This window comes from Carcharhinus amblyrhynchos, chromosome 21, assembly GCF_965287045.1.
Source record: "Carcharhinus amblyrhynchos chromosome 21, sCarAmb.v2.hapA, whole genome shotgun sequence".
NCBI lineage: Eukaryota > Metazoa > Chordata > Chondrichthyes > Carcharhiniformes > Carcharhinidae > Carcharhinus > Carcharhinus amblyrhynchos.
This window is the reverse complement of record NC_137344.1, coordinates 47382264-47397073: the sequence shown is the minus strand read 5'-3', so window position 1 is coordinate 47397073 and position 14810 is coordinate 47382264. Positions and strand designations below refer to the sequence as shown.

The window sequence follows — 14810 nt, the reverse complement described above, 5'->3', positions numbered from 1 at the left end:
GAGGCGTATGTCAGGTCTAAGCAGCTGGGAACAGAGAGAGCGTTGGAGGAATACAGACAAAGTAGGAGGGATCTCAAACGGTGAGTTAGGAGAGCAAAGAGGGGGCATGAGATGGCTTTGGCAGGTAGGGTTAAGGAGAATCCAAAGGCGTTTTACTCCTATCTTAACAAATGGGTGGCTAGGGGTAAAATCGGTCCTCTCAGGGACAGACGTGGGGAATTATGCTTAGAGGCAGAGGGAATGGGGGAGATCCTGAATGAATACTTTGCGTTGGTATTCACGAAGGAGAGGGGCTTGATGTCTGGTACGGTCATCAAGGGAGCGGTAGACCAATTGAAAGATCTATCGATTACGAGGGAAGAAGTGTTAGGGCTTTTAGGTAGCATTAAAACCGATAAATCTCCGGGGCCTGATTGCATTTATTCTAGGCTGCTTAGAGAGGCGAGGGATGAGATTGCTGGGCCTCTGATGCGAATCTTTGTTTCTTCTTTGGACACAGGTGAGGTCCCAGAGGACTGGAGGATAGCGAACGTGGTACTGTTGTTTAAAAAGGGTAGGAGGGATAGGCCGGTGAGTTTAACGTCAGTGGTGGGCAAGTTGATGGAGAGGATTCTTAGGGATAGGATGTATGAGCACTTAGAGTGTTGCAATCTGATTAAGGATACGCAGCATGGCTTTGTGAAGGGGAAGTCTTGCCTTACGAATCTGGTAGAATTTTTTGAGGAGGTGACAAACGGTCGACGAAGGACAAGGCGTTGATGTCGTCCATATGGATTTCAGTAAGGCGTTTGACAAAGTCCCTCACGGTAGGTTGGTAGAGAAGATTAAAGCTCATGGGATACGTGGCCAGGTGTCTAGATGGGTGGAGAACTGGCTTGCAAAGAGGAGTCAGAGAGTAGTAGTGGAGGGGTCCTTTTCTAGCTGGAGGTCCGTCACTAGTGGTGTGCCGCAGGGCTCAGTACTGGGACCTGTTCTCTTTGTAGTGTTTATAAATGATTTGGAAGAGGGAGTAGGTGGTGTGATCAGCAAATTTGCTGATGACACCAAGATGGCTGGATTGGCGGGCAGTGAGGAGCAGTGTCTGGCAATACAGCAGGATATTGATAGACTGGTTGATTGGGCAGATACGTGGCAAATGGAGTTTAATCCGGATAAATGTGAGGTGATGCATTTTGGCCGGAATAATGTAGGGGGGACTTATGTGATAAAGGGTAAGCCCGTGAGGAGTATAGAATCGCAGTGAGACCTGGGGGTGCAAGTGCACAAGTCTTTGAAGGTGGCAGGGCAAGTGGAGAGTGTGGTGAAGAAAGCCTATGGTATGTTAGCCTTTATAGGAAGGGGTATAGAGTGTAAGAGCTGGAGTCTAATGTTGCAGTTGTATAGAACGTTGGTTAGGCTGCATTTAGAGTACTGCGTCCAGTTCTGGTCACCTTACTACCGGAAGGACGTGGACACCCTGGAGAGAGTACAGAGGAGGTTTACCAGGATGTTGCCTGGTATGGAAGGACTGGGGTATGAGGAAAGATTGAAGAAATTGGGGCTCTTTTCCCTTGAAAGACGGCGACTGAGGGGGGATCTAATAGAGGTATATAAGATTATGAAGGGTATAGATAGAGTAGACAGAGGTAAGCTATTTCCTATGATAGAGACACATAGGACAAGGGGACATGGACTTAAGGTGAGGGGGGAGAGGTATAACACAGATATTAGAGGGAGGTTTTTCACACAGAGGGTAGTGGGGGTATGGAATGCTCTGCCAAGTAAGGTGGTGGAGGCAAACACACTAGAGTCCTTTAAGATTAACTTAGACAGGCACATGAGTGGGTTGGAGATGGGAGGATATAGGAGATTGTTTTAAATAAGGGTCATTAGCATTGGGGCGTCCCTGGTAAGGTAAATGGATATGGTACAATAATAATTTTTTTTCTCTTTTCATTCACAGGTTTTAAGTCGGTCCACCTCGTGTCCAATGAGGGGCATACACGCGATGGGTCGTACTGGGGCTGCTCTTGGTTGTTCGAGATTGGCCTAGTGCTTCATGTGTGCTTAAACTGGACCAGATGCTGGGCAAGACGACAGCTCAGTGACTATCGCTGATTGCTGTGCAGACACGTGGATTTGGGCCGGTGTCTGTAGGAGTTTGCGCATTCTCCCCATGCTTGCGTGGGTTTTCTCCGGGTGCTCTGGTTTCCTCCCACACCCCAAAGATGTGCTGTTAGGCTGATTGGCAGGAATAAATTGTCCCTAAATCAGTTTCCCTCAATGTGGCTGGCCATAAAACATTAGATGGGGGTTGTGGGTGGAGAGGGGGACTGGCGGTGTTGAGATGGCAGCGCGGGCTCGTTGGGCCGAAGGGCCTATTTCCCGGGCTGTTTTTGTTCTTTGTATTCAACCTTGGTGTTCCGTTACAACTTTGCATCTTGATTTTGCAATATGTGAAAGGAGGGGTGGGGAAGAGGGAGGTGCTAAGTCTGATTCCCCAATCTCAGCCAGGATGTTTGTCATCCTTCTATCTGGACTGCACCCAGGGCGTACATCGGTTCAGTATTGAACACTGTCTGCTGTGGCTATAGAGGCTGATTCACGTGTGACGGTCTCTTCCACAGCTAACACATGAATAAGCATTGGCCTGAGGACGATTGATAATTTCTCCTTTCTGACAGGCTCTCTCTTCTGCTTGGATAACTCCAGAGGCTCCATTCGGTTTGCCCAGCATGGCACCCTGAGAGGACACCACAACTCTGTCAGGAAGAGGTACACATATTACAAATGGAAATATATGTTCCAACTGATTGGGGCGGCACGGTGGCACAGTGGTTAGCACCGCTGCTTCACAGCTCCAGGGTCTTGGGTTCGATTCCCGGTTCGGGTCACTGTCTGTGTGGCGTTTGCACATTCTTCTCATGTCTGCGTGGGTTTCCTCCGGGTATCCCGGTTTCCTCCCAAAGATGTGCGGGTTAGGTTGATTGGCCATGCTAAGAAAGTGCCACTTAGTGTCCAGGGATGTGTAGGTTAGAGGGATTAGTGGGTATAATATGTAGAGATAGGGGGGTAGGGCCTGGGTGGGATTGTGTTCGGTGCAGACTCGATGGGCCGAAGGGCCTTTTTCTGTACTCTATGATTCTATGATCAAACTTATAAGAACATAAGAAATAGGAGCAGGAGTAGGCCATCTAGCCCTTCGAGCCTGCCCCGCCATTCAATAAGATCATGGCTGATCTGTCGTGGCTCAGTTCCACATTCCTGCCCTCTCCCCATAACCCTTAATCCCCTCTCTTATCAAAAACCCATCAATCTGCGTCTTAAAAATATTTAGCGAGGCAGCCTCCACCACTTCAACGGGCAGAGAATTCCAGAGATTCACCACCCTTTGAGTGAAGAAGTTCCTCCTCAACTCCATTCTAAACCGCCCCCCCTTTATCTTGAGGCTGTGCCCCCTAGTCCTACTGTCCTTTCTGAGCGGGAAGAGTCTCTCCACCTCTATCCTATCCATCCCATTCTTCATCTTATACGTCTCAATGAGATCTCCCCTCATTCTTCTAAACTCTAACGAGTACAAGCCTAGTTTATTCAGCCTCTCCTCATAGCTCAACCCCCTCAACTCCGGTATCAGCCTAGTAAACCTCCTCTGCACTCCCTCCAAGGCCAAAATATCTTTGCGCAGGTGCGGCGAAGTCCAGTCATGCTTATGGCAAGTGGGGAGGTGCATGCACATTAGGGCATTTTGGAGTTTGGTTCAAACCTGATAGCCCCCATGTGGTTGATTGGCCTACTAATGCTTACTCAAGAAGACTACCTGTGTGAGATAGCCAGAGGAACTGTACCCCAGTATGGGTCAGCAACCTTCAGGAGTGAAGGGCATCTTAGTGGAGGTTACACAGCAAGGATTAAATCATAACCCAGATCACTCAAAAAAAACGCCATTATTTACAAACCAACCAGAAAATTCGGACAGTTGTGAGATCTGCTGAGTTGTGAAGGTCAGGAATATGTTGCTTGATGTCAGCCATTTGCCATTCGCAAACAGTATCTCACACTTAGCCTCCCTGTTATTTTGAACAGCTAAATTCTGATAAATACCTCATTAACACTGATAGTCAGTAGCACTATGCCACTCAACCTTAGACTGCCTAAAATTAGCTATGTATATTGTGAAATGATGATATTTGGTCAGGAACTAGGGTGTGTTACCTTATTCAATCAATAACATAGCAGGGAAAGCAATAGATGAGGGGGCAAGCAAGAATTTCTTCATTACTGAACGTGTTGGGGAGTAGAGGATTTATTCAGTAACAGTATCTCCTGAGATGATTTCCATGTGGGAAGTTCACAGCTCTTTGGCCTATCATTGACACTGCGCAACACCCAGGGTAAATAACAGTATGGGTGTGAAGATACACTCACACCAACTAACAAACTGGAATCTAATTAAAGATTGTGTGGTTTATATATGGATTAATGGATAGCATTGCATGAGGTACTGATCGATGTTAATCGAGGCGCTGTAGAACCAATGTTCAGAGGATTTATAGATGGAATGACCCTTGGATGTGTCTCTGGCAGTTGGGGGTCTCCATGCCTCATGAGGTTCAGCAGCATTGCTTTCTCAGTTAGAACATAAGAACCTAAGAAATAGGTGCAGGAGTAGGCCATCTAGCCCTTCGAGCCTGCCCCGCCATTCAATAAGATCATGGCTGATCTGAAGTGGATCCGTTCCACTTAGCCACCTGCTCCCATAGAAAATTGTAGCTTAGAAACAGGCCTTTTGGCCCTTCTTGTCTGTGCTGAACCATTTTTTGCCTAGTCCCACTGACCTGCACTTGGACCATATCCCTCCACACCCCTCTCATCCATGAACCTGTCCAAGTTTCTCTTAAATGTTAAAAGTGACCCCGCATTTATCCGGCAGCTCATTCCACACTCACCCCACTCTCTGCGTGAAGAATTCCCCCCCCCCCTAATATTCCCTTTAAACCTTCCTCCCTTCACCCTTAACCCATGCCCTCTGGTTTTTTTTCTCCCCTAGCCTCAGTGGAAAAAGCCTGCTTGCATTCACTCTATCGATACCCATCAAAATCTTATACACCTCTATCAAATCTCCCCTCATTCTTCTACGCTCCAGGGAATAAAGTCCTAACCTATTCAATCTCTCCCTGTAACTCAGCTTCTCAAGTCCTGGCAACACCCTTGTAAACCTTCTCTGCACTCTTTCAACCTTATTTACATCCTTCCTGTAACTAGGTGACCAAAACTGTACACAATACTCTAAATTCAGCCTCACCGATGCCTTATATAACCTTACCATAACACTCCAACTTTTATACTCGATACTCCCCATAACCCTTAATTCCCTAATCGATCAGAAATCTATCTACCCGTGACTTAGATGTCTAAATGTTAGATGAAACGATATAAGTCTTAAATGTTAGATGTCTAAACATTAGCTGGGTAGTATTTCTATTAGTTACCACACCACTGTGTTCACAGTGGTTGTGCAGCAACAGTATTAATGATTGTCTCTGGCACCTTGCATACACAATGCACTCCGTAATATCTCTAAGTGCTACATGCATCAAAAGAAGCCTTAAAATAGCTGCAACAATCAGCTTGTGGTTTATTTTCATCCTCTTGGCAGTGATTGGGCTCAAAATGGTGTATCGAGCTTTGTCTTCTGCTCACTGCCAACCATCCTACATTAGGGGCTTACCCCTGAGGGTTCAGAGTCACTGTGTGTCGTAAATCTTCCAAATTCCTGCAGAGTGGCACAATCCGTCAGTTCCAGACTCCAAACAACCAGGGTGACTGGAAGCTGGCCCTGCCATGTCTCAGGATCTCGATGTGACAGGAAGGGGGTGGGCAGGTGGTGTGGAGGTATTGGACAGATGAGTGCTGGGAAGGGAGGAAAGGGGATTGGGGGGGCGGGGGGGGGGGGGAGTTGTAGGGGGCTATACCGAGAGGTCTTGAGTTGCCGCTTTAAACTGAAGCAAGAACTAGGAGCAGGAGTAGACCATCTGGCCCCTCGAGCCTGCTCCGCCATTCAATAAGATCACGGCTGATCTTTCCATGGACTCAGTTCCACTTACCCGCCCGCTCACCATAACCCTTAATTCCTTTACTGTTCAAAAATTTATCTATCCTTGCCTTATAAACATTCAATGAGGTAGCCTCAACTGCTTCACTGGGCAGGGAATTCCACAGATTCACAACCCTTTGTGTGAAGAAGTTCCTCCTCAACTCAGTCCTAAATCTGCTTCCTCTTATTTTGAGGTTATGCCCCTTAGTTCTAGTTTCACCCGCCAGTGGAAACAACTTCCCTGCTTCTCTCTTATCTATTCCCTTCATAATCTTAAATGTTCCTATAAGATCTCCGCTCATTCTCCTGAATTCCAATGAGTATAGCCACAGTCTACTCAGTCTCTCCTCCTAAGCCAATCCTCTCAACTCTGGAATCAACCTAGTGAATCTCCTCTACACCCCCTCCAGTGCCAGTCTATCCTTTCTCAAGTAAGGAGAGCAAAATTATACACAGTACTCCAGGTGTGGCCTCACCAGCACCTTATACAGCTGCAACATAACCTCACTGTTTTTAAACTCCATCCCTTTAGCAATAAAGGACAAAATTCAATTTGCCTTCTTAATTACCTGCTGCACCCGCAAACCAACTCCTTGAGATTCCTGCACAAGGACACCCAGGTCCCTCTGCACAGCAGCATGCTGCAATTTTTTACCATTTAAATAATAGTCCATTTTGCTGTTATTCCTACCAAAATGGATGACCTCACATTCATCAACATTGTACTCCATCTGCCAGACCCTCGCCCACTCATTTAGACTATCTATATCCCTTCGCAGACTTTCAGCATCCTCTGCACTTTGCTCTTCCACTCATCTTAGTGTCATCTGCAAATTTTGACACACTACACTTGGTCCCCAACTCCAAATCATCTATATAAATCGTAAACAATTGCGGTCCCAACACTGATCCCTGAGGCACATCACGAGTGACTGATTGCTAATCAGAAAAACACTCATTTAACCCCACTCTTTGCTTGGAGTATATTGTTAGCAAGTGTGAGGTTATCTACTTTGGCAGAAATAATAGTAGGAGGGATTACTAATTAAAGGGCGAAAAGCTGCAGCATGCTACGGTGCAGAGGGACCTGGGGGTCCTTGTGCATGAGTCGCAAAAACCCAGTCTGCAGGTGCAGCAGGTGATCAAGAAGGCGAATGGAATGCTGGCCTTTATAGCGAGGGGGATAGAATATAAAAGCAGGGAGGTCTTGCTGCAGCTGTACAGGGCATTGGTGAGGCTGCAGCTGGAGTACTGTATGCAGTTTTGGCCTTGGAGGGAGTGCAGAGGAGGTTCACTGGGCTGATACCGGAGATGAGGGGGTTGGACTATGAAGAGAGACTAAATAGACTGGGTCTGTACTCGTTGGAGTTTAGAAGGATGAGGGGGGATCTAATAGAGATGTATAAGATAATGAAAGGGATGGATAGTGTAGAGGTAGAGAGGTTCTTCCCGCTTAGAAAGGATAGCAGAACTAGAGGGCACAGCCTCAAGATAAGGTGGGGGGGGGGGTGCAGTTTAGAACGGAGTTGAGGAGGAACTTCTTCACTCAAAGGGTGGTGAATCTCTGGAATTCTCTGCCCGTTGAAGTGGTGGAGGCTGCCTCGCCAAATATATTTAAGTCACGGGTAGATAGGTTTCTGATAGACAGGGGAATTAAGGGTTATGAGGAGAAAGCGGGAAAGTGGAACTGATCCACTTCAGATCAGCCATGATCTTATTGAATGGCGGGGCAGGCTCGAAGAACTAGATGGCCTACTCCTGCTCCTATTTCTTATGTTCTTTCTGTTAGTTAACCAATCCTCTATACATTACCCATAACACCATGTACCTTTATATTTTTGGTGCAGCACATTGTCAAATGCCTTCTGGAAATCCAGATACAACACATCCACACATTCTCCATTGTCCACCGCACATGTAATGTTCTCAAACTCTCAAGAGGTCTGAGTCTTCACCATTCAGTTAGCCAAGGTCAACGTTGATTCATTTGACTTCCATCAGGAATGAAGGAGCTTCAGTGGCTATCAAGTTTTAAGAGCTCAGATAGTGTTCAAAACTGGCTAAATCCAATGAGTTTAAATTCCCTCCAGTTTGGTTCTCCCGTGGTGGGTTAGACTTGCTGTGGCCCACCCTCTGATCGCGCTCCCAGGTAAACCACCCGTCCCGTGTGAGTTTAGACATTGAGCATGGGCGGGTATACATTCATAAAATATAGGCACAGAAATAGGCCATTCAGCCCATCGTGTCTGCTCTGCCATTCAACGATGGCTGATATGGTTCTCATGCCCACTTTCTTGCCTTTTCCCCAATAACCCTTCAATCCATGTCTAACTCCTCCTTAAATGTACTCACTGTCCCAGCATCCACCGCACTCCGGAACAGCAAATTCCACAGATTCACAACCCTTTGGGAGAAGTAGTTTCTCCTCAACTCTGTTCTAAATTTGCTGCCCCTTATCCTAGAATGTCCCACAAGAGGAAGCATCCACTCCATGTCTACTTTATCCATACCTTTTATCATTTTGTATACCTCAATTTGATCTCCCCTCACTCTTCTAAATACCAGAAAAACTGTTCAATCTCTTTTCAGTGGATCAGTTCTGGGTCCACTTTATTTGTCATTTATATTAATGATTTGGATGAGAATATAGGCGTCATGGTTAGTAAGTTTGCAGATGACACCAAGATTGGTGGCATAGTGGACAGTGAAGAAAGTTACCTCTGATTGCAATGGGATCTTGATCAATTGGGCCAGTGGGCCGATGAATGGCAGATGGAGTTTAATTTAGATAAATGTGAGGTGGTGCATTTTGGTAGATTGAACCAGGACAGGACTTACTCAGTTAATGGTAGGGCGTTGGGGAGAGTTACAGAACAAAGAGATCTAGGGGTACATGTTCATAGCTCCTTGAAAGTGGAGTCACAGGTGGACAGAGTGGTGAAGAAGGCATTCGGCATGCTTGGTTTCATCGGTCAGAACATTGAATACAGGAGTTGGGACGTCTTGTTGAAGTTGTACAAAACATTGGTAAGGCCACATTTGGAATACTGTGTTCAGTTCTGGTCACCCTATTATAGAAAGGATATTATTAAACTAGAAAGGGTGCAGAAGAGATTTACTAGGATGCTACCGGGGACTTGATAGCTTGAGTTATAAGGAGAGACTGGAGAGACCCGGACTTTTTTCTCAGGAGCGTAGGAGGCTGAGAGGTGACATTATAGAGGTCTATAAAATAATGAATGGCATAGACAAGGTAAATAGTCAATATCTTTTCCCAAAAGTAGGAGAGTCTAAAACTAGAGACTATAGGTTTAAGGTGTGAGGGGTCTGGGTCTAGAGGGTCAAAAGGGTCTAGAGGGGCAATTTTTTCACACACAGGATGGTATCTGGAATAAGATGCCAGAGGTGGTAGTAAAAGTGGGTACAATTTTGTCTTTTCAAAAAGCGTTTAGACAGTTACATGGGTAAGATGGGTGTAGTGGGATATGGACCAACTGCGGGCAATTGGGACTAGCTTAGGGGCTTAAAAACAAAGGGTGGCATGGATAAGTTGGGCTGAAGCACCTGTTTCCATACTGTAAACTTCTATAACTATAAACCCTGGAATCAGTCTAGTGAACCTCCTTTGAACTGCCTCCAATGCCACTACATCTTTCAAATAAGGGGACCAAAACTGTGTATGGGACTGTGTGGGTTACAGGGACAGAGAATTGGGCATCACTGCCAAGCCCAGGTGCCCCCACTCTTACCTGCCGAGGTCATTCCTGAGTAATGGGACATGATGTAGTGACTGTTGTAGAGGACATTCATGATGCAACTGACAGAACTCACACAAGCACAGAGAACAAAGAAATAACAAGTGATCCCGACCAAAGTGAAATCAACCACTGTTCTGAATCCAGTCCATCGATTTCATTTCTCAACAATAACTTACATTTTATATCGTTTCGGCCAAGCAGATAAAAATTAAACAGTGCTTGATCACACAGAGTGTTAGAAATTTCAGAAGAAACTATTGAACATATTTTGTATTAATAATACACAAGTCAGTAAGCTGTAATTTACAAAGATCAAGCTTTTACATTGTTTAGAACATTCTCGATTCTATCGTTCCCATTGTGCCTTTTGCTGTGTTCCCCATGATTTTTGGACACATCCTCTCTCGGCAGATCAGAGATCTGCTCCTTAATCCAGTGTAGCCCCCCATCTCCTCGGTCCCTGTTCCTCTGACTAGAGTATTTGGTACTTTATAGAGAGAAAGAGAAAAGAAAATCTGTTTCAAAATATATATATATAAATATATTCTCCAAGGTGGGAGCAGGTAGTTATTTACAGGAATCTGCGATTGGAAGTTGTGCTGGATCACTCTTCATTACCACGGCGACATAATACATAGTACGCAATGTTCCAATATGACGGAATCTAGTCAATGTAGCCCTCCTGGTTGGCACGTGCCACAGTGAAAGTCGGACACTGCATCCTACAGGTAAGTGATGCCAGTCACCAGTTGGTGCTGGGTGCCAGGGTGTGTTTGAGGAGCAGAGCAACAAACTGACAGAACCACCAACGCTTATGTATCTGGTCATTATCCTGTTAGTGGGAGCTTGCTGTGTGTAGGTTAGCTGCCAAGTTTTCCCATAACGGTTGACTATCATTCAGGAAAAAAAAAATGACTGTAACGAGCTTGGGCCATCCGGATACTTTCGAAATATTCATTCTTACTTGGCAGTATTAGAAAGGATAGGTGGCCACTGCTCTATACTAACAATATTAAACCTGCCTGAAGTCACTAATACTGAGTTAGATTGAATCCGGCTAGGGCTAAAATTCCGTCTCCTGGATTTACGGGGGCGGGGGGGGCGGTTTTTTGTGACAATGTGTTGATAATAGCAGCGTGTGGCTGGATGAGACAACGGAGGGCAGCCACCTCTCACATTCGATGATTGTTGAACGAAGGGAACCGGGATATCGATTTCCTATTGTGTAATACGCATGCTGGGGATTTACACCTTGTCTCGCCTCCAGCTAGGGGAAATGTATCAGAGGCAGTTTTGACAAAGCACGGATCCGACTGTAAAGTCAAATCCGGCACTGTTGCGTGGTGGGGGGGGACCTTGTTCAGTGCAGAGTGTATCGTGTTTGCCTACGAGGCAGCAGTGAGTCTTTAAAAGGGATTTCTGAGTGCTTTGCAATATCCAAGACATGGTATAAACGTAGTTGTGATGAGGACGGTGGCACAGTGGGTTAGCGCTGCTACTTCACAGCTCCAGGGTCCTGGGTTCGATTCCTGGCTCGGGTCACTGTCTGTGTGGAGGTTGCACATTCTCCTCGTGCCTGCGTGGGTTTCCTCCCACAGTCCAAAGATTTGCGGGTTAGGTTGATTGGCCATGCTAAGAAATTGCCCCTTAGTGTCCAGGAATGTGTAGGTTAGAGGGATTAGTGGGTGTAATATGTAGGGATATGGGGGTAGGTCCTGGGTGGGATTGTGTTCAGTGCAGACTTGATGGGCCGAAGGGCTTCTCTCTGCACTGTAGGGTTCGATAATTCTAGGACACTGGATAACAGCTAGTCTCACTCACACAGTAAGTACAGAGGGAGCAACTGGAGGTGGGGAGTTAATTGATGCACAGACATCTATTCATGTCCGGAACTTGCTCCGTCCCAGAGTTTGCCAGCTCAGGCACGTTGGCTGCAAATGGGGTGGGCCAACATGCAGCCATTGCAATTTCTGACACGGTTATTGCTGTAGAACTTGCACGGCCTGGGTGACCCTCCATAAAGGGATTGCGCTCAACAGTGACCACATTGCGAAGCGTTTCACTGAGAGAGGTGGGTTTTGAAAAGCAGAGTCTGTCTCTGTAGCATGGGAAGAATCAGGGCTGCAGATAATGCCACTATCTCTCCAGCAACTATCGGGAGGAAATGGGAATTTAAAAACAGCGCAGAAAGCCCACTGGCTGATGACTCCTTCATTCCAAGGCATCCCAGACACCAGAATCTTTCTTTATCTTTAGAAGCATATTTGGCATTGCTGGAGTTGCTCACACGAGGGTTGTTTGAACGTTGAGCTCGGCACAAAAGCCCAAAACCATCGTGCAGCAACAGACACACGCACACATACAACACACTTGCTATACAAGTGTTCACATGCGCGTGCACACATATCCCTTACCAGGCACACAAACTGCCTCTATAGATAGAGATAGAGTTGGAGTTGTGATGTAGGAGATAGGCGGAGATCCTGTGACCAGATGGGGTCAGGGGTTGATAGACAGAACATTGCACGCAGTGTAAATATCCCGCTATCCGTCATTCCCACGGTTTTTAGAAAGATGTGCTTCTGTGTTGCAAGTAAGTTACGGGGTGTCCACGCGCAAATTATTTCATGCTTACCTTGTGAAATACTGAACTGTGAATTAAATATAAGATGCACCCCTCCTCTGTTTGGGTGGGTGGGGGTGCGTGGTTGTTAACGGCTGACAGTAACTGGAATGTCCGACAACAGTGATTCACCGGGAATGATTCTGTGCACTGTACTAAGATTATGGTATCTCTCATTACCATCCTCCCTCATCCCTCCACAGGTCACAGAGATTGTGTGTCCTCGGTTTAAATCTCTCACGTCTGGACCACGCGTTGATTGGTCAATACATTCGCGACCTGTCCTGTCCCTCAGGTGTTACGGTGACTGACAATTTCTCCCTGTCAATCCATGGGCTAAGGTGACACAACGTGGGGCAGGGCTCGGATTGCCCTGAACCTGTGTAACCAGTATATTAAGAAGTCTCACGTCACCAGGTTAAAGTCCAACAGGTTTATTTGGTAGCAAAAGCCACCAGCTTTCTGAACACTGTCACTCACCTGACGAAGAGGCAGCACTGCGAAAGCTAGTGGCGTTTACTATCAAATAAACCTGTTGGACTTTAACCTGGTGTTGTGAGACTTCTTACTGTGTTTACCCCAGTCCAACGCTGGCATCTCCACATCATAACCAGCATATGGGTATCATGGCCGTAAGGACTGACCTCCTCCTCTGAATCTCGGTTCTGTGCCACAGCTTGGTGCAAACAAGGTTGCTTCCTCTGGAATATACCCGCCTGGGCTCACAGCAATAACTTGCACCTTTACTGTTGGAAAAAATGTCCCAACCGTGTTCCACAAGAGCTTGGCCAGAAATCACGCTGTGGTCTTTCCACTTGGCTGCAGTTGAGATGCTGAGACTTCCTGCTCCTGAAAGTAAGTGCGGATCTTCTGCAAGAAACCTGCGCTGCCTCCGTCTGCCCATCGAAGCTCCCCAGGGCCTTTTTAAGAACAAGTAAAGCTCGAGGAAGGAGGAATGTAGTCTGTGGAACGTTGAGAGTCGCAGTGAGTCAGGTCCAGTGTAAGGAAAGTGCTGGGTTGTAGGTTGAATCACATGGTAATGCCAACCTGTCCAACTGGTAATGAGGGGAGGACGTGACTCTCGCCCTGGGAGAGCTGGATCCACTGTGACTGGCCGTGTAACCAGTGCCTTTATGGGTCGTTAGTGATGGTGGATCGAAGATCATTGCCTCATATGACTGAAGGTGAATTGTCTCTTCACTGCCCGGGGGTTCCCGAACCTACACTTTGTGCTTTAACTCATTTAAGTGCTTATTGCAGCATTCAGCAGAAGCTGAGGGGAGGGAAGTATATACACGTTTTAAAAAAAAAATACAATAGAATTCAGTCTGTGTGTCTCTGGGGCCAGCTCTCGCCAGGGTCAAAACCTTGTCCTGGCAGCAGCTTCTGTCCATGGGGTGTGGCACTTAAAGCCCCATCTCACCCACCCCCCCATCAAACCAGGTCGATCGATACGATAACCTGCTTCTGCCGCAGGTTTTAACGAGGTGGGATTTCCGGGAGCTTGCTGCAGGCACCCCCCCCCCACCCCCCAGATGACCTGTGGCATGGTGCCAGGGTGGCTCCACGGGGTGGGGAGGGGGGGGGGGGGGGGGGTCAGGGCGCTCAGTCCAACATGGCATCCAGCTGGTCAGCCAGGTCATCGAACATACTCCCGATATCGTACAGAATGTTGCCGGCCGATTTCACGGAGATGGAGCTGTGGGTGTGTCCGGGGGGAGGAGGGGAAGGAAGGGGAGGGGGGGAGGGAAGAGGGAGAGGGAAGGAAGGGGGAGAGGGGGAGGGAAGAGGAAGAGGGAGAGGGGAGGGAAGAGGGAGAGGGGGGAGAGGAGGGGAGGAGAGAGGGAGGAGAGGGAGAGGAGGGGAGAGGGAGGAGGGGAGAGGGAGGAGAGGGGAGAGGGAGGAGAGGGGAGAGGGAGGAGAGAGGAGAGGGAGAGGGAGGAGAGGAGAGAGGAGAGGGGAGGGGAGAGGAGAGGGAGAGGAGGAGAGGGGAGAGGGAGGGGAGGAGAGAGGAGAGGGGAGGGGAGAGGGAGGGGGGAGGGGAGAGGGAGGAGAGAAGGGAGGGGAGGGGAGAGGGAGGAGAGGGGAGAGAGAGGAGAGGGGAGAGAGAGGGGAGAGGGAGGGGAGGGAAGAGGGGGAGAGGGAAGAGGGAAGAGGGGGAGAGGGGAGGGGGAAGAGGGAAGAGGGGGAGAGGGAGAGGGGAGGGGGAAGAGGGAAGAGGGGGAGAGGGAGAGGGGAGGGGGAAGAGGGAAGAGGGGGAGAGGGAGAGGGGAGGGGGAAGAGGGAAGAGGGGGAGAGGGAGAGGGGAGGGGGAAGAGGGAAGAGGGGGAGAGGAGAGGGGAGGGGGAAGAGGGAA

The 14810-nt window shown here is 47.8% G+C and overlaps 1 long non-coding RNA gene across 1 annotated transcript; it reads right to left on the bottom strand.

Moving 5' to 3' along the window:
• Positions 1–9970: 9970 nt before the first annotated feature.
• Positions 9971–13958, bottom strand: LOC145356401 (uncharacterized). Its single transcript, XR_013889132.1, has 2 exons — positions 13099–13958; positions 9971–10318 (listed from the first exon to the last, which is right to left on the bottom strand). It is a non-coding gene; the product is annotated as an uncharacterized LOC145356401 (long non-coding RNA).
• Positions 13959–14810: the final 852 nt, after the last annotated feature.